The 18,562-nt window shown below is 38.0% G+C and overlaps 1 protein-coding gene across 6 annotated transcripts in view; it reads right to left on the reverse strand.

Annotated features, from left to right (window-relative positions):
* LOC130907505 (gastrula zinc finger protein XlCGF57.1-like) overlaps positions 1-18,562 on the reverse strand; it is a 31,253-nt gene that overhangs the window by 11,582 nt on the left and 1,109 nt on the right. Inside the window, exons 2-7 of one of the 6 annotated variants that reach the window (XR_009061490.1) lie at positions 16,699-17,046; positions 15,425-15,654; positions 14,909-15,130; positions 14,641-14,744; positions 14,385-14,531; positions 9,191-14,262 (exon numbers count right to left, since the gene is read on the reverse strand). The exons of 1 other annotated variant lie outside the window; for it this stretch is intronic. The gene's annotated coding sequence lies outside the window, so the exon portion shown is untranslated. Of the gene's footprint in view, positions 1-9,190; positions 14,263-14,384; positions 14,532-14,640; positions 14,745-14,908; positions 15,131-15,424; positions 15,655-16,698; positions 17,047-18,562 lie in introns of those variants that run through there. 4 more of the 6 variants (XR_009061492.1, XR_009061491.1, XR_009061489.1 and 1 more) reach the window with 4 other exon arrangements.

The following is an 18,562-nucleotide window of genomic DNA, read 5'->3' on the forward strand; positions in this document are numbered from 1 at the left end:
TTTTATAGTTACACAAGAGCAGATCTTACTGTGCAAAAATAAAATGTATTGCGACTTTTTCAGTAGTATACTTTTAGCTCAAAAGTTGTGTGAACATTACAAAAAACAAAAAACAAAAAAACAAACAAAAAAAAAAAGCTCAGTGGAACATTTGCAACACAACTATATCATGCAAAGGTGACTGCACGACCAATTATTCACGCCCGGCTTCATGGAATAAGAGTGCCAAGTACATGTGCAATGTACTTGCATGTGCAAGCTAGCTGAGTGCTACGTAGTTGACACGCTGCGCCGTCAGAACCAGGTAAGTAAAACAATACATTATGTCCGTCTTCTGCTGTCCCAGCGACCCAACCCCAGATTAAGCAGTAGATGATGGATGGATGGAATAGTACGAGAATAAATCGTATTATTACGTCGGTCTATGGTCGATATCACATGAATTTTGAACTAGATGCGATATGACATTTCTGGCGCTTGTAAACAGCCGCCATCTTAAAGCAGTAGATGCCTCCGTTAAAATCAACAGTATTAAAAGGATTTTTGTTTAGGAATCTGTTGTGTTGCATATTTAGAAACAGGCACCCATATGAAGCATTCGATTACTTTTTTAATGAACTTGTAGCAGTGAAAACATACCATCAAATTACAAAGCAGCCTAGCCAGATGCTCTCATCTCTTCTTCTCCGCATTATACGTACATACAGCACCACTCGCTGGCCTAACTGGTATTGTCACAACATAAACATTGCATGTGTCTGTAAATACAATAGAATCTGTTTTACAAATAAGAAAACCTTATTATTTTGCCTCATCTACATCAAAATATAATCAATAGAAGAATATATATTAATGCTTCGTTGTAGCTCCCAGCTAAGGTACATGCATGGCAAAAGAACATAAGTAAACGTTTTCTCTGTGAGCTTTTGAAAAATAAACATCTTTGTGAAAATGCTCTCCTATGGAAAGAAACCATCACATTCTATGGAGGACCAGGAGTGAAAAAATTCAATAAATAAATACACAATTAAATAAATAATTAAAAGTGTCATTAAAATGCTTTTATTTCAATATTTATTTCAATTTTTATTTATTTATTTATTTCAATTTTTATTTATTTATTTCAATTTTTATTTATTTCAATTTATATTTATTTATTTCGATTTATATTTCAAATTTTATTTCGATTTTTATTTATTTATTTCAATTTTTATTCATTTATTTCAGTTTTTATTTATTTCAATTTTTATTTATTTATTTCAGTTTTTATTTATTTATTTCAATTTTTATTTATTTCATCATTTATTTATTTATTTCAACTTTTATTTATTTCACTTTTTATTTATTTCATTCTTGCACTCTTGTTCCTCTGGAGGTGCAACCATGCAATAATTTTATCTGTCACGTTTGCTCGTCAAAGTTTCTAACGTCTGATTAGTTGCTTAGCAAAGCAAGTCTTAACTAGTCGATCTCAGATAATAGATTGACGCCTGAGACGGTTCTTGTCTCGTGACGTTTCTGGCGCAATGCATTGTGGGTTTTCGTGTATTGCAGAACAACAACAAGCCCGCGACGTGATCCTTTGCTAGGCATCCATTCTGCGTGGTAATCGTTGAAAATGGTACACTCGTGTTGTGTGAAAGACTGCCATTCTAGGTCCCATGATAGAAACGAATGCAAAAAGGATGGGATAGGTTTTTTTTTTAGCATTCCCGCCTGGAAGAGAAGATATGGAACTCAGATGAGTTGACCAAGAGGCTTCGAATGGTTGCAGCGGTGAGAAGAAAGGCCATCACTTTTTATTCATCAACTGAAAACATGTCGTTCTGTTCCCGACATTTCCATAAAGGTAAGTAACTGGAAGTGTTAATGTTCTTCGGATGCTGATACTGACTGCATTTAAACGCTTATGGCGTGTGGTTGTGTTGTTTACTTTGGCTAACCACGCTAGTGTCTGAGAGGCTAACTGTAGCCCTACTGGCTAACTGTGCATAAGCAACAGGCGTTCATCGTATGGTACTAGTACACAAAAAAAAAAAAAAACAGTTCAACGGTAACAAAGTAAGGGTAGTAATGAAAATGTAACAGCACACAATGAATGATTATAAGTATGGGAGATGTGTTAGGAAAAAATGCGATATTTACCTCCCGCTTAGGCTACTGATATGCTTGACCCACACTCTGTGGAGGAGACTACAGATCTACTAAATCACCAGAAGAATCTTCTGCTTGTTTGTTATGCCTAATGATCAGTTAAAAAAAAAAAAGTCTGTTGCATACAAATCAGTGCCATATGAGGGCAGGTCCCACCAGTTTAGACACACTACAAAGCTTTAAAATCCATTTGAAGTTACTAATGTTAACCTGTTGTATGACTGATACGACTTTTATAATTTCAGGAAAACCAGCATATGAAATAAATGAGGCAGACCCTGACTGGGCACCATCCTTAGGCCTGGGACACACATGTGTTCAGCCCACCAACGTGGACCGCTCTTCTAGGCGAAGTAGGCGTGAGAAATTGAGGACGGAGGAAGACGTTGGTGAGCTACAGGAGGAGCCGTCAGCGCCCTTTAGATGCTCCTTCTGACCTTCATGCGCCTGCGTTTGGACCTGCCTACACTACAAATTGCACACATATTCCATGTTTCCCGTAAGACTGTGTATTGAGTGTTCAGTGGCATGGTGCCCTTTTTATATGCTAACTTGAGACGAGCAATTGTTTGGCCCAACAGAGAAACACTCTATAAAACAATGCCTCACGAGTTTGTTGAGTTCTTCAGACGCAGAGTTGCAGTGATTATTGATTTTTTTGAAATTTTTACAGAGAAACCATCAAATCTTAAGGCGCATGCGCAAATGTTTTCGAGTTACAAGCATAACTACACCATGAAATACCTAACTGGAATCACACGAAAGGGGGGAATTTGTTTGATGTCAAAAGGTTGGGGTGGTCGCACAAGTGACAAACATATCACCTTGAACAGTGCTTTTTTAAATAACTTTTTGCCCGGGGACATTGTCTTGACTGACAGAGGCTTTGATATTCAAGAACATGTGGGTATGTTATGTGCAGAGGTCAAACTCCCTGCGTTCACAAAAGGTCGCTGTCAGCTGGTAGAGATGTGGAGGAGACTAGGAAGATAGCACATTTGAGGATCCATGTTGAATGGGTAATTGGTAATCTTTGCCAGAAGTATAAGATCCAACAGGAACTATACCTATTAACTTGGTTCTGCCATGTGATGGCGAAGATTGCACATTGTTGGATAAGATTGTTTATGTATGCGGTGCCCTCACAAACCTTTGCCCAACTGTTGTGAAGTTTGTACTGTTATAACATTTATTATGCTAACCGTTTTAGCCTTTCAAACTTAGCTGTTATTGATATTTTGTATTTTGTTGTGACTTGATTGTATTTAATAAAAAATATTAAGTCATCTTGAATCCTATTCTTTGTAAGTACAGCATGTGTCAATACTGTATTATATATATATATACACACGCATAATAATGTTTATACAAAGGACGACAGTCAACTACTTTGGCCAGGCACTTTTAATGTTGCCAAATTGTCAGTTAAAACAAATCACAAACTACCAACCACCACTAACTTAAGTGGAGCACAGAGAGCAGAACCAACACGTCTTTATCTGTTTCATGCGGTGTAGACCAACACAGGTTAAATAATAATGGGGCAGATCTCATTATCACACGCAGCCATGTCATCTTTGGTCTCCAGACCACAGCAGAGGCACCATAACTGACAAATACCGATCTCTCGCTTCCTTTTCAAGCTTCTCCACATAAGGAGTCTTGTCGTTCTTCTGGCTTTTTCCCATTTTGATGTGACATTCGCGTGGCTGCTTACCCGCAAAATTGTCAACAAAACAAACGTGACCGGGGCGGATGTAGTCCAGGTCACTGAGATACACGAAAGATGGCAGCTCAGGTGGTCGTGATGACGTAGGTGACAACAACATAAGGTGGCAGTGTAGATCCGTACAAACTGAAAAATAATTGCTCCCTCAAAATCACAAAGACGACGAAGATTAGTAGCGTCACGAGCGTGGTCAGTGTAGCGGTAGTAGGCTTTGACGCATTTCGCGTGTTGTCCAAGCAAAACATACATATGTCCAAAATGTGCCCGAAGCTGCTCAGAGAAGCAGCAAATTTAATCGAGGACACTCTGAGGAGAACTCCACCAGCAGCCCATGGCGGAGTCCAGTCTGTGGCTTCTACATCGCGCGGGCCAGCGACATTAAACGGGCTGATGTCTACATACGAGAAACTCTAGTATAACTCAGAAGTGGAACGGTCCTTGGATATTTACCAGATTTTTTTTTTTTTTTAATCAAGTTTTGAAATAAGGCTAAATGACAGAAATAACTAGCAGTTTTCTAAGTAGTTTTACTCTAAACTCCGACATCATTTTTACATGATAATGATTTAGTTTGGGTCTAGGGGTGCTCCAGTGTCTCTCTAAAGTGGACCCGTTATCGAATAGGTCACCGTTTTTCCCCCCATATATTTAACAAAGGGACTTGCGCTCTGAAGCCACGTCATTGCATTCTGAAGCCAGCGCATTGCATTACCGTAATGCACACAATGCAAACAATAATCCAAATGAGGGGCGGCTGGTTTGACTTCGTTTTTACGAGTGGAGGCTGGCTTGACCGCAGTTCTAAAACTATCGAAAACTCTTCGATCAACATCTTGATCTGACAGAGCCGAGATGATGCAAATAACGTTAATTAATTGCTCTGTTTTGTAGGACACGTACTCAGGGTCCAAATGTCCTGCTTTAATTTGTTCTGAGAAATCTAACATGTCCCAAGAGAGCTCATGCAAAATCTCAGATAATGCCGCCATGTTGCGAAGAAATAGGACGAAGCAATCGCTTATTACTCGACCAACTCAAACCCCGCCTAGTTCACGCCCGCCCACCGAGTTTGATGAGCCAGTGACAGATAAAATGATTTCATGCGGCCACACGGGGAACAAGAGTGCAAGAATGAAATAAATAAAAAGTGAAATAAATAAATGTTGAAATAAATAAATAAATGATGAAATAAATAAATAAAAATTGAAATAAATGAATAAAAATTGAAATAAATAAATAAAAATTGAAATACATTTTGAAATAAATAAATATAAAATGAAATAAAAATCGAAATAAAATTTGAAATAAATATAAATTGAAATAAATAAATAAAACTTGAAATAATTGAAATATAAATCGAATAAAAATTGAAATAAATAAATAAAAATCGAAATAAATAAATATAAATTGAAATAAATGAATAAAAATTGAAATAAATAAAAATTGAAATAAAAATTAAATAAATTAATATTGAAATAGAAGCATTTTAATGACACTTTTAATTATTTATTTAATTGTGTATTTATTTATTGAATTTTTGCACTCCTGGTCCTCCATAACATTCAAGTTCAAAGAGTGATAATTATATACAAGTTAAAAATAACCCGGTGAGAAGTTCATATAATTCATTAACATTTTAATTGTAATAATAATAAATAAAATGATAATAAATTTTAAATTCAGATAATTTTTTCAAAATTGAGATGTTAAGACATTAACATAAACTAAAACATTTTTAAACTTTACATTTTTTGACCTTGCCTTTTTTTTAATTTTTTTTTATTTTGACCCTGCTTTTTAAAAGAATCGGAATCGAGCATTGCTCGGAACCTGAACTGTTCAATTTCAAAGGATGCCCAACCCTAATTTTAACTGGCTGCATGTGTGATTTAGTTATTGCCACCACCTGCTATTTGCCACAAGTGAGTAACAGGTAATGTTAATGAAGAGAAAAAAAACATATATAAGTCGCACCGGAGTATAAGTCACATTTTGGGGGGAAATTTACTTGATAAAATCCAACACATAGTACAGATGTCATCTTGAAAGGCAGTTTAATATAAAAATACAATAGAGAACAACATGCTGAATAACTGTACAGTGAACAGTGCATAAACAATGAAATGCGAATATACTGTCCTCACTAGGACGCTACGGCGCGGTCCTGGCTATAAAGCGAACTCCCAAATGACGATGCTGGACGTCTGTATAATTTGCTGAATCAATTTGGTCCTTGAGCAGGTTCGCATCAACGTATTTGATGATGCAGGCATTTGCACAGTTTTATTTTTTTGTCTGATTATATTGTTTAAAAAAAAATAATAATCAGACTTCATGTTCAAGCAGTTGCCCTACTCAGTACTTTAGTATTCTTTTCAGCAAATATTTCTTTTTACCTGTACTTGGGAGATTTTTTTTTCCCACTTGTTTTTTATTCCCTTTTACAAAACCAATCACACTTACACCCAGTGTATTGAAATGACACACAACAAACCAAGGCAGGATACACCAACAAATCAGAAAAAAAAAAAACATGCATAAATAAATAAAAAATAATAAATAAAAACACTAGTCTACAGTATTGTGGCCCAGCCTTCAACCTCTCCTGAATAATCTAGTCCATGTCAAAGTTCATGTTTATCGTTTGAAATTGGTGTCTTATTTTATTTTCTAAAGTCTCTCCATTTCTTCCATTTTTCAAATTGACTTTCTTGTAGTCTTAATCTAAACGTAATTCTTTCCATTTCACATAGCTCTTCCACCGTGCACATCCACTGCTCCTCAGTTGGCTGATCCACTTTACACCACAGTCACGTGATTGCTTTTTTATTTGCCGTCAGCAAACCCTTGACAAGGTACTCATCTTCCTTTTGAATCATTTCCCGGGTTATGTTCCCCAAATAAAGCACCTTGAATGTTTGCGGAATAGTATATCCTATTATTTTCTGCAAATCCTTCCAAATTATATTCCAGTCCTTTTATATGCTGGCAAGACCAGAATATAAAAGAATATATGGTTCACCAGACACAAAATCAAGGTCCTCCGATGGCCATCTCAGTCCCCAGACCTTGTTTTGTTGGCAAAAGGGTGTTGTACAAAGTATTAACACCAGGGGTGCTAATAATTGTGACACACATTATTTGATGTCAAATAATTATTTCTTAATGTGGGATTTTTTTCCCCACTGAATAAATGCACTTGTATTGAAGGTTTGATTTTTCTCTTTTTTTCCATTAAGGTCCCATATTATTTGAATTAAAAAAAAATATATTAGAAGCTAAAAAACACATCTTAAGCAGGGGTGCCAATAATTATGGAGGGCACTGTAGTCTATTGTCAATATTTGCGTTTTGGAAATATTGACTTTATATCCCGAGTATTTCCCGTAATCCTCCAATAGCCTCATCAACTTTGGTTTGTTTTCATTTAGTTGTCGCAGGTAGACCCAAATGTCATCTGCAAACAACCCTATTTTATGCTCTTCCCTTCCAATTGTCACTCCATTGATATTATCCTGTTGTCTTATCATTTGTGCTAATGGTTCAATGACCAACGCAAAAAGAGTTGGGGAAAGGCCACATCCCTGCCTCGTCCCTCGCGCCAATTTGAAGTTTCCAGTCAGGCTGCCATTTATCTTAATTCTTGCATGTGGGTCCTAATATAGGGCATTGATGCAATTAATTAATAGTTCATCAAAACCAAATTTTTGCATTACTGTAGAGAGAAAGGCCCAATTAACACTGTCAAAAGGCCTTTTCCGCGTCTATGCTTACCAAGATTGCACTTTCTCCTTTATTTTGTATTTCCTCCATGATAAGGAGTGTCCTTCTAATATTATCTTGTGTTTGCCTGTCCCTGATGAAGCCTGTCTGGTCTTCATCTATCAAATCATGCATAAATGTCTCCATTCTCTTGGCTATTATTGATGTATATACAGTTGTGCTCAAAAGTTTACATACACTTGTGAAGAACTTAAATGTCATGGCTCTCTTGAGTTTCCAGTTATCTCTACAACTCTGATTTTTCTCTGATAGAGTGATTGGAACAGATACTTCTTTGTCACAAAAAACATTCATGAGGTTTGGTTATTTTATGACTTTATTATGGGTGAAAAGAAAAAAGTGATCAAATCTGCTGGGTCAAAAATATACATACAGCAGCGCTAATATTTGGTAACATGTCCCTTGGCCATTTTCACTTCAATTAGGCGCTCTTGGTAGCCATCCACAAGCTTCTGGTTGAATCGTTGACCACTCCTCTTGACAGAATTGGTGCAGTTCAGTTAAATTTGATGGCTTTCTGACATGGACTTGTTTCTTCAGCATTGTCCGCAAGTTCTCAATGGGGTTTAAGTCAGGACTTTGGGAAGGCCATTCGAAAACCTTAATTCTAGCCTGATTTAGCCTTTCCATTACCACTTTTGATGTGTGTTTGGGGCCATTGTCCTGTTGGAACACCCAACTGCGCCCAAGAACCAATCTTCGGGCCGATGACGTTAGGTTATCTTGAAGAATTTGAAGGTAATCCTCCTTCTTCATTATCCCATTTACTCTCTGTAAAGCACCAGTTCCATTGGCAGCAAAACAGCCCCACTGCATAATACTACCACCACCGTGCTTGATGGTAGGCGTGGTGTACTTGGGTTAAAGGCCTCACCTTTTCTCCTCCAAACATATTGCTGGGCACTGTGGCCAAACAGCTCGATTTTTGTTTCGTCTGACCACAGAACTTTCCTCCAGAAGGTCTTATCTTTGTCCATGTGATCAGCAGCAAACTTCAGTCAAGCCTTAAGGTGCCACTTTTGGAGCAAGGGCTTCCTTCTTGCACGGCAGCCTCTCAGTCCATGGAGATGCAAAACACGCTTGACTGTGGACACTGACACATGTGTTCCAGCAGCTTCTAATTCTTGGCAGATCTGCTTTTTGGTGATTCTCGGTTGAATCTTCACTCTCCTGACCAATTTTCTCTCAGCAGCAGGTGATAGCTTGCGTTTTCTTCCTGATCGTGGCAGTGACAAAACAGTGTCATGCACTTTATACTTGCAAACAATTGTTTGCACTGTTGCTCTTGGGACCTGCAGCTGCTTTGAAATGGCTCCAAGTGACTTTCCTGACTTGTTCAAGTCAATGATTCGCTTTTTCAGATCCATGTATGTATATTTTTGACCCAGCAGATTTGATCACTTTTTCTGTTAACTCATAATAAAGTCATAAAAGAACCAAACTTCATGAATGTTTTTTGTGACAAAGAAGTATCTGTTCCAAACACTCTATCGGAGAAAAATCAGAGTTGTAGAAATAACTGGAAACTCAAGAGGGCCATGACATTATGTTCTTCACAAGTGTATATAAACTTTTGACCACAACTGTAGTTTATAATCCACATTCAAAAGTGAAATGGGCCTGTAGTTACAACATTGCTCTCTATCTTTACCTTCTTTAGGAATAATTGAAACGATGGCCTCTTTCCTGTCCTAAGAGTATAATTAAATGAACACTGTAAAACTGGAGTTAACTCTTCTTTGAATGTTTTATAAAAAGAAGCCCCATATCCATTTGCACCTGCCGATTTTCCTGGTTTTACTTGGCTTATTGGCTTTTGTATCTCCCCTATTGAACTTTCCGTGATCAACATCGCATTTTGTTTTATATCTTTGGTAAATCCAAATTATCTAAAAAATTAGTCATATATTCTCCTTCTTCCGACCACGGTTGAGAATATAATTTACGAAAATAATCTTCAAATATTTTTCAAATTTCCTCAGGGTCATATGAAATTTTATTGGTTATTGGGTCCCTCATTTTATGGATACCATTTAACTCTTGTTGTCTCCTAACAAGTCTTGCCAGTATTTTAGTTGCTTTTGATCCTCCCTCATAGTAAGTTTAAGGAATCTTGCCTTTTTTTCCATCTCATCCAGCAAAATATTATCAATGTTTTTTCTAATCTTCTTCATCTCATTACATAAATCTGGATCATTCGTCTCTGTATGTTGTTGTTCCAGTTCTTTTAAATCTTTAGTTAGTTTCTGAAATGTGTTCAATCTAGCCCGTTTTGTGAATGTGGCGTACGAGATCAGCCTCCCTCTAGGTACTGCTTTTAGGGCATCCCATAAAATTACTGGGTCCACCTCTCAATTATCATTATCTTGCATATAACTATTTATTTCCCCTTTAATTTGTTCAACCAAGTCTTTGTTGTTCAAAATACCTTCATTAAGTCGCCATAATGTATTTTTCCTTCTATTGTTCAAGTGAATTTTCAAATAAATTGTGCTATGATTTGCTATGTCCGTCACTCCTATTTTACATTCTCTCACTCTATGTATATCACTTTTATTCATAAGAAAGAAATCAATTCAAGAATATACTCCATGTGCAGCTGAATAGTGAGTGTAATCTCGAGTCTCTGGGTGCAGTTCCCGCCACACATCTGAAACATCCATTAGTGACATCATTCTATTCATGTAACTATTAATTTCTTATTTCTCTTTACACTTGTAGTATCGAGTTTGTAGTTCAATATCACATTAAAATCACCCCCACATAGTAAGATTCGTTCCATTTCTAAATTTATCATATCAAAAATCTTCTCATACACCTTTTTTTCCACTTTTTGGAGGGGCATATATGTTAAACAGTAAGCCTGAACAATATATTGTTTAAACATCGCCATCGCCATGTGCGCGATAGTCCCATCACAAGCACGTGCGATAGTTTTTTTTTTTTTTTTTTTAAATCTACATACGCCTTTCTTTCTAATCTGCGCACAGCCTCACACCCTCCCTCTCCCAGCACTTTGTGCCTCACAGTCACTGCAGCACTTGCTTATTAAACTTTACGATGCTTGATGTCTTTGATCAAACCAAAAAGGCGGACATCAAAGCGGAGCAATGTGTCAATCATCGTTTAACTTGTTAAACAGTTTCTGCAAAGAAACCGCGCTGGAATGAATGTGTGTGTGTGTGTGTGGAGATGTTGCAGACATATAAAATAAATGCCAGAAGTGATCATGAGGAAATTTCTACATGTCACAGCTAAGGTAGATAAACAGAAGCATTTAATAAAGCCAAGCATTTTTCTACTACAGTACTTTATTCTTGTTCAAAAATTATTTGGTTGGACAGTTATCTTTAAACTGATCATAATTACGACATTGGAAGTGCCTAAAAACCATTTATCTATATACATTTTTTAAATCACTTTGGGGGAAAAGTGAGAAAAAACATGTCTTATATGTATCTCTTTCCAATGCTAAATCTGAATAAATACATTCAGCACAAAAAAAAAAAAAAAAAACACACACACACACACACACACACAAAAAAAAAAAAAGTTGGGGGGGGGTTTCGCTACTTCAAGGTTTTTCTCTTATCGCGGCGGGTTCTGGTCCCCATTAACCGTGAAAAAAGAGGGATCACTGTACACTGTGGTCATAAGGAGTCATCCAAAGTCTTTCCAAACAGCTATCTATTCAAGTCATCTAGTGAAAATTTCTTTAAAAAAAAAAAAAAAATTTTTAAATCTCACAATATAATATCGCAATATATCGCAAACCCCCAAAAAATTGCAACAATATTTTTTTCCAATATCGTTCAGGCCTATTAAACAATGTCACTAATTGATTTTCTAATTTCCCTATTACCATGATGTACCTTCCCTTCTTATCTCTAATTTCCTTTTTCAGTTCAAACTGCACCTTGTTAGAAATCAATATCATCACTCCCCTCTTGTGATTTTGTCCATATAAGCTGGAGAATGAGTTACTGTAACCTAACATTTTAAATGTTTCATGCTCTTCCCATGTTAGGTGTGTTTCCTTGAGCAAGATGACCTGTATTTTTTCTTTTCTGAATTTAGAGAAGACCTTTTCTCTTTTCTTTTTGTTGCTCAGGCCATTAATATTTAATGACACCATCATTATATTATTGTGTGACATTTTTTAAATCTGTGAGAATTATTCCAGTCCCCTTTACTGTAACACAACACCGAACAAAAAAAACAGAAACATACAACCCAGACTCCCCGGTAATTATGAACCTTGTTTCCCACAGGTTCATTCTCCCTGTTGGCGGGAGAAGGGGGTCGCCTTCTTTAGACAAAGGGCCCCTCCTAGTATATTGGGATTTCCCTAAATCAGAAATTCCCTTGCTACTAGTCATGTCCAACATAAAAATACATTTCCAAGACTCCTTGTCGAAATTTGATCAAATTAAGAAGCATCATTAATCTTAAGGAGAGAGGATGTGGTAATGATGAGGGGGTAATGTTAATGATCCCCATTCACCCAACCGTCGAATGATCTTAACTTTGAAGTAATTGTCACTCTTTGTACTCCACCCCATCACCACACCCTCTAATGCACAAAGCAAGCATTTACTCATCTTCAATTGCTCTTCTAAATTCCTGCAGCTTCCTTCTCACTCGGCCCACTGTGTCTTCAGGCGAATCCAACAACGTGGCTTTTTCGGCGCTTGTCCCGTTCCTCTTGTCAATGCATTGCCATGTTAACGCACGAATGCGTTCCTCGAGTGATGTTAGGCCGCTTCCCACGCTGTACTGTTGCTCCTCGATCTCCAGGCCTCTTCTCCTCATGTCTCTGCTTCTCCCGCGCTGTCATAAATCCTAGGACCATCTGACCAATGCATCCTGATTTTACTCAGGGGTGTTTGAAAGCGTATCTTTTTTTCTTTCAAAACTTTAACCTGAGTGTAGGATTTACACTTCTTCAGCACCTCTGTGGGGTAATCGTGGTCAGAAAAAATCTGCCTTCCTTCAACATGAATCTTTTTTTCCAAGCCTTGGCCAGAATACTTTCTTTAGTCTCGTATTTCAAAAAGTTGACCACAATAGACCTCGGAGGTTCTCCCAGTGGCGGTTTCTTCCTGAGGCTCCTTTGCGCTCGTTGAATATGGAGGTATGTTTCATCTTCACTTATGAGCTCCCGGCGGAAGAGTCCTTCTACCCGCTCGCGTACCGATTCGTTGTCACACTCCTCCACGCCGTAAATTCTCAAGTTACAGCGCCGTCCGTGTCCTTCCACTTCAGTCAGCTTGTCTTGTAATCGTGCTAGTTGTTTAAGGAGCGTAAGGATGGCTTCTTTTGCCTCGGTATTCCACTCCTCCAACTGGGCCACACTCACCTGTACCTCGGCGATATCCTTCCACTGCACTTGAATGTCTTATGTTTTGTGCTAATTTTCTGTCCATTTCCTCCATAAAGTCCGCAAACTCACGTTTCACCTCTACCTTAAAATCGTCTTTGAACTTTGCAAAATCCTCTTTTATCTCTTTCTTGAAATCTTGAATTTCTCTCAAGATCGCAGCAAGTCCTTCGAGTAGAGTGTGGGGTATGTCGGCGTTGCGAACTTCGCCTCTTCCTCCCGCACCCTCGAGTTCTTGGTCTTTTTTATCTTTAAACGTCTTTTTTTTCTTAGAGCTTCTCTGCCCTTGTACCCCGCTAATTTCTTGTTATTCAAAATTCGTGTTCAGTTGTTCTCATTGTCAAGGGGGAATTCGACGCGGAGCTCTGCTCTACGCTGCCATGCCGCTTCACCCGGAAGTCCTGAGATTTTTCTGACTTTTTTTATTTTCTATTTTATTTTTTTTAATTTTGTACAGTATTCCATCCATATACTTGTATATTTTGAGTCAAATGTTTTCATAAACAACAGAATTATTGATCGACATGGCAATACACTTGTTCAATAAAATTCTGCTCATGGTGTCATCGCTCAGTATTTTACTTTTTTTTTTTTTTTTAATTTCGGGTGTACTTGTGGTAATTGCCAGCAAATGCCTACAGCAGTTGAATGTGTTTGCTGCCATGAAATTGAAGAAGTAGTGGCTGTATGTCGACAAGGAGAGGAACACTTCAATCAGGTGCTGGACTGCATCACCGACCATCCTGGACTCAAATGCTGTGTGCCTGGACATATGTGGATTACAGGTGGCATGGATCACCTACAAGCAGCAGTACAAAGGCAAGGCATTTGATGGGCAGTGTCAGCATGTGCAGTGTCTTGTATCAGGGCACATTTTCCACCACCAGGAGGAGAGGAGTCAGCTGTATTCAAAGGGTTTCATGTTTCACAGAGAAATATTCCAGAACTGTGATTTGGACTACTTTTAGAGTGGTTAATGTGGACATGGTGTCTATCAAAGCAAAATACTGTTACAAAAATAACCAAATGAGAACAGGGAATGTGATTCTTTATTTCCTGAGGAATCTAGTATGGTGCTCAGCAATAACAATTGACTTGTCCGGTCTGTTCACTGCTGCTGTAAGAAACTGTTGTTCGACTAACACATCACCAGTTCTGTACTTATTTGGAATGTCAATCAGTTTCATCACCTCTGACAGGCAGTCATTCACATAGTCTACAAAAAAAAAAAAAAAAAAAAAAGAAAAAAAACATTGGGATGATAAATATTTGGTGACATATGGGTTATACTCAGTATGTAATGCAATTGCCTGGAATTATTTTTGTTTCATAACCTACCAAAAGTTGCATCCACCAATATCTTAGAGAATATCCACCACTCTTATATTTGGGATAAACGATACAGTAGGAGTGTATTCCTTCCTTCGTCACTTTCTGTGGTCTCCCAGCATTTTCATTATAATGCATAGCAGCGAGAATTGAATTCTGGAATTGAACAAAAAATGCCTTACTAAAAAAAAATGTCAACTTGTGATGAAATAACTTTATATCTCAAAGTTCTACATTTCATCCATATCAGTTTTCTTAAACACACCTGCTTTTCATTTCTTTGATCGAGAAGCGGTACATCTTTGCGGCAAAGTGATTCACCACACTGTGAAAAGCTTCCACACCACTGGTCTGTCCGAGGGGAGACATCTTCATGATATCGTTGACAAACATAGTCTTACTCAGGAGTTCCACCACTTTATTAACTTAACATTAACTTCAGTACCTTTAAATTAATTTACAAGGGATGACAATATTTCTATTTTTCAGGATAAACTAGAAGGCAACATCTAACAAAAAAAATAATGAAATACCTGGTAATAGCCACGCTTTGTTTGTAGTAATTGGAGGACGTAAACAACTACCGTGCACGTTCTGCAGGTGGTCCACATCTGCCAGCCACCTCTGCTTCTTTTCCACCGGTGGCTGGGAGGAAAGTACACACCAGTACAAATGGCACTTCAAACTTTGTACCCAATCCTTCAGGATCGACATGCTCTTCTTTTTGGCCAAGGAGTCCAGTTTTTTGCACATACCTGTATATTTAATATGATATCAAAACTCGTGAAGTGACGTGCATGATATATAAGACATAATCCCAAAACTAGTGTATTTATAAACATTGAAATAAACTAACCTTTAACAATGTGCCAACAATCATAATAATTACATAACAATTACCATTACGAGACAAATCTGAATCAATTGAGCTTGAAAATGCAATGAAAATGAAATATGATCTTGTCAATTTGGCCAATTTCAGTTTTATGGTTATAAATGTTGATTTGTGTAAATCTCATTTAAAATGAAAATAATTATGATAATCTTACTGGATTTCTTCGAAGCTGTCATATGTCACTTCATCATCTGATGAACTTGGTTCATCTTCATCGCTGTCCTCCCCTGCAATATATTCCACATCTTGGTCTGGGGCGTGATGACTGCTCGCTTCCTTTCTCGGTTAGCTGCTGCTGTGCACTGGACAGGTGGATTTTGAACTTCCTGCTGGTCTTGTGGAGGCAGGTGAATTATTGGGACAGCAGTTGCATTGAGTAATAACCTGCAGAATAAACATGAGATGACACTAAAAAATGATTTGCTCATGAAACCTATAAAACCTATTTAAAAAAATAATATCACATCATATCTAACCCTGCCTTACCAAATATTTAATTATTAAGTAATTCATAAATGCAGTAGGTGTGACGAATGATTGGCAGTTTTCCAAGAGGACGTGTCATGTTCATTCATCAACAAAGCAGTGCTGCCAACCTATTGAAATTTACTTCCAGAACAATTTATCTGACTGCCATTATTACTCATCGCTGATATGAATAGCATCGATTGGGGTTTGCCTCGAGACGAAAGCTTACATCGCGAGCTTGTACTGTTCATTCCACAACATGATCGGGGATTCGTCAAAACTTTTCTTTTATCCCAGGCAATAGTAGGTTGTTTATTTACCTGACATGTTTCGACGAACACTCCGCCTTTCGGGGATTTGTCAAAACTTTTCTTTTATCCCAGGCAATAGTAGGTGGTTTATTTTACCTGACATACCAGGTGGTTTGTTTAACTGACATGTTTCGGCGAACACTTCCGCCTTCGGACCCTCTGACGATGGCGGAAGTGTTCGCTGAAACATGTCAGGTAAATAAACCACCTACTATTGCCTGGGATAAGAGAAAAGTTTTGACGAATCCCCGATCATCTTATGGAATGAACAGTAGAAGCTAGCGACGTTAGCTTTAATTTACCTGATATGTTTCAGCGAACACTTCCGCCTTCGGACCCTCTGACGAATGCAGAAGTGTTCGCCGAAACATGTCAGGTAAATAAACCTACTATTGCCTGGGATAAAAGAAAAGTTTTGACCAACTTATAAGTGTAGGCAACATGAACTCCATACAACAAGGATCGGGGATTGCCACGAGTTAGCTTTCGGCTAACGTCGCTAGCTTCTACTGTTCATTCCACAACACGATCGGGGTTTTGCCTCGAGTTACTTTTCGGCTACGTCGCTACCTTCTACTGTAAATTCCACAAGAGTTGGCAGCTCTGCTTTGACAAAGTCATCAGTCATCTATCCAAAGATCACACTTACTTTTTGGCAAATGCTTGATCATAAGCAGACCGGTTGAGGAAGCAGGCATCTTCGAAGTGTTTGCGGCAGAGAACACTACTCGACGAAGGCGTGAAACTCATTCGCTTCGTGTGAACGACAGATGTGACTTTACGTGCCCCGCTATCCATTGGCCACTCATGCAAGTTTTATTTAGATTGAGAACAATACATCGCCACACACTGCCGTGGCATCTTACCGAGAAGCAATGCAACAACACTGTTCTTTGGCGGACTTCCCTCGCAGTTCTCTGTGTGACGTAATTTCCGAAGATTTCCGAAGAAAAGCATTTTCGTTGTCAAGGGCGTTGCTATGGGTTAAACAAAGAATCTGGAAGGGTTGCGTTAAAAAAAAAAAAAAAAGGAAAATATGCTTATAATTGTTTACCCATTGATATTATTCATGAACATGGTTGGCCAACCTTACTTCACATTTGGTCTTTATAAAAAAATATAAAAATTCCAATCAAAGAAAAATAAGGTTCCAAATACATTTTTTTGTGTTTCAAATTTATTTTTGCATTCAAACACTTTTTATTATTATTTTTTATTGAAGTGACTTTTTCTTTGATTGAAAATAAATATTTTGATTGAAGCAACTTTTTTTTTGATTGTATAATAAAGACACAAATCTACCTTCATATGTTTGGTCTGACAATGTGAAGTATATCTATGGAATTCAATGACGACCTTTAAAATTCGCAAACGCATTATTAGAGCCCACGACAACACGAGGGAATTAAAACGGCTTAATATTACATTAAAACAGGGGTGGGCAATTAATTCCACAAAGGGCCGCAGTGGGTGCGGATTTTTGTTCATACCCATCATGAGGACAGCCTTTCACCAATCTGGTTTCTTACAAGTGCAATCAGTTGATTGCAGTCAGGTGCTCCTTGTTTCCACTGAAACCTCATTGGTTATACTGTGTGTGCTGAATCAGTTGGAACAAAGACCAGGACCCACTGCGGCCCTCGAGGACCGGTTTGCCCACCCCTGCATTAAAATGAGTAAAACACCATCAAAATTTTAAAAAGACACACACACATTCTCACAGTCGGCGTGATGTCACGATGACGTCATCTCGCATAGCAAAATGTCGCCATTTTGAGAAGGGGGCACGCACAGGTAAACATCCGTAGACAAACGTTGTCTGAAATTCATATATTTCAGCTGTGTTTTGTGTCTTTTTTTCATAAAAACATCATAAACATGACTTATTATTATCACGAGTCACTGCCGACAGACGCAAGGAGGCGATACAACTTAAAATTAGCGTGTATTGGCCTGCAAATCTGCCCATACAAAGTCGCAGCTGATAGCTGGATAAACAATCCAAAGGAAATGCCTGCAGTGGAGTTCGGAAACATCTACAACTAACTCATAAAGTCACCCAGTAAGTTGACCTTTATCAATTACGTGGAATATGTACTGTGTGGAACTAAGAAAACTGGTAGTATATACGGAGCGATTATTTCTGCCGTAACCGGTAATTCGTCTCCAAGCGTTATTTAGCCGTGAACACGTCACGGCAAAATAACCAATTCCCACCAGGCCAATGATATACCGATTGACCTATCAGAGCAGTTCATGGCAAAATAAAAATAACGCTTTGCGAGTTGTCGGTTCCGGTAATAATAACCACTGCCTAGTCTATTGAATCCTAGCAGCTAATTGGGGGAAGAAAAAAAATCAATTAAAGGGACTCACCAGTAATAAAATGTTGGCTGCAAACGTAAATGTGCCTGGTCCACGGAACAGTCTTCTTTTATTGTTCCTCGAGTGATTGCTTTCAGCCAATTGCTTGTACTTTTCTTCTCACGAGGAAGAATAAAGAACTTCAAATG

This window comes from Corythoichthys intestinalis, chromosome 19, assembly GCF_030265065.1.
Source record: "Corythoichthys intestinalis isolate RoL2023-P3 chromosome 19, ASM3026506v1, whole genome shotgun sequence".
In the NCBI taxonomy this organism is placed as follows: domain Eukaryota; kingdom Metazoa; phylum Chordata; class Actinopteri; order Syngnathiformes; family Syngnathidae; genus Corythoichthys; species Corythoichthys intestinalis.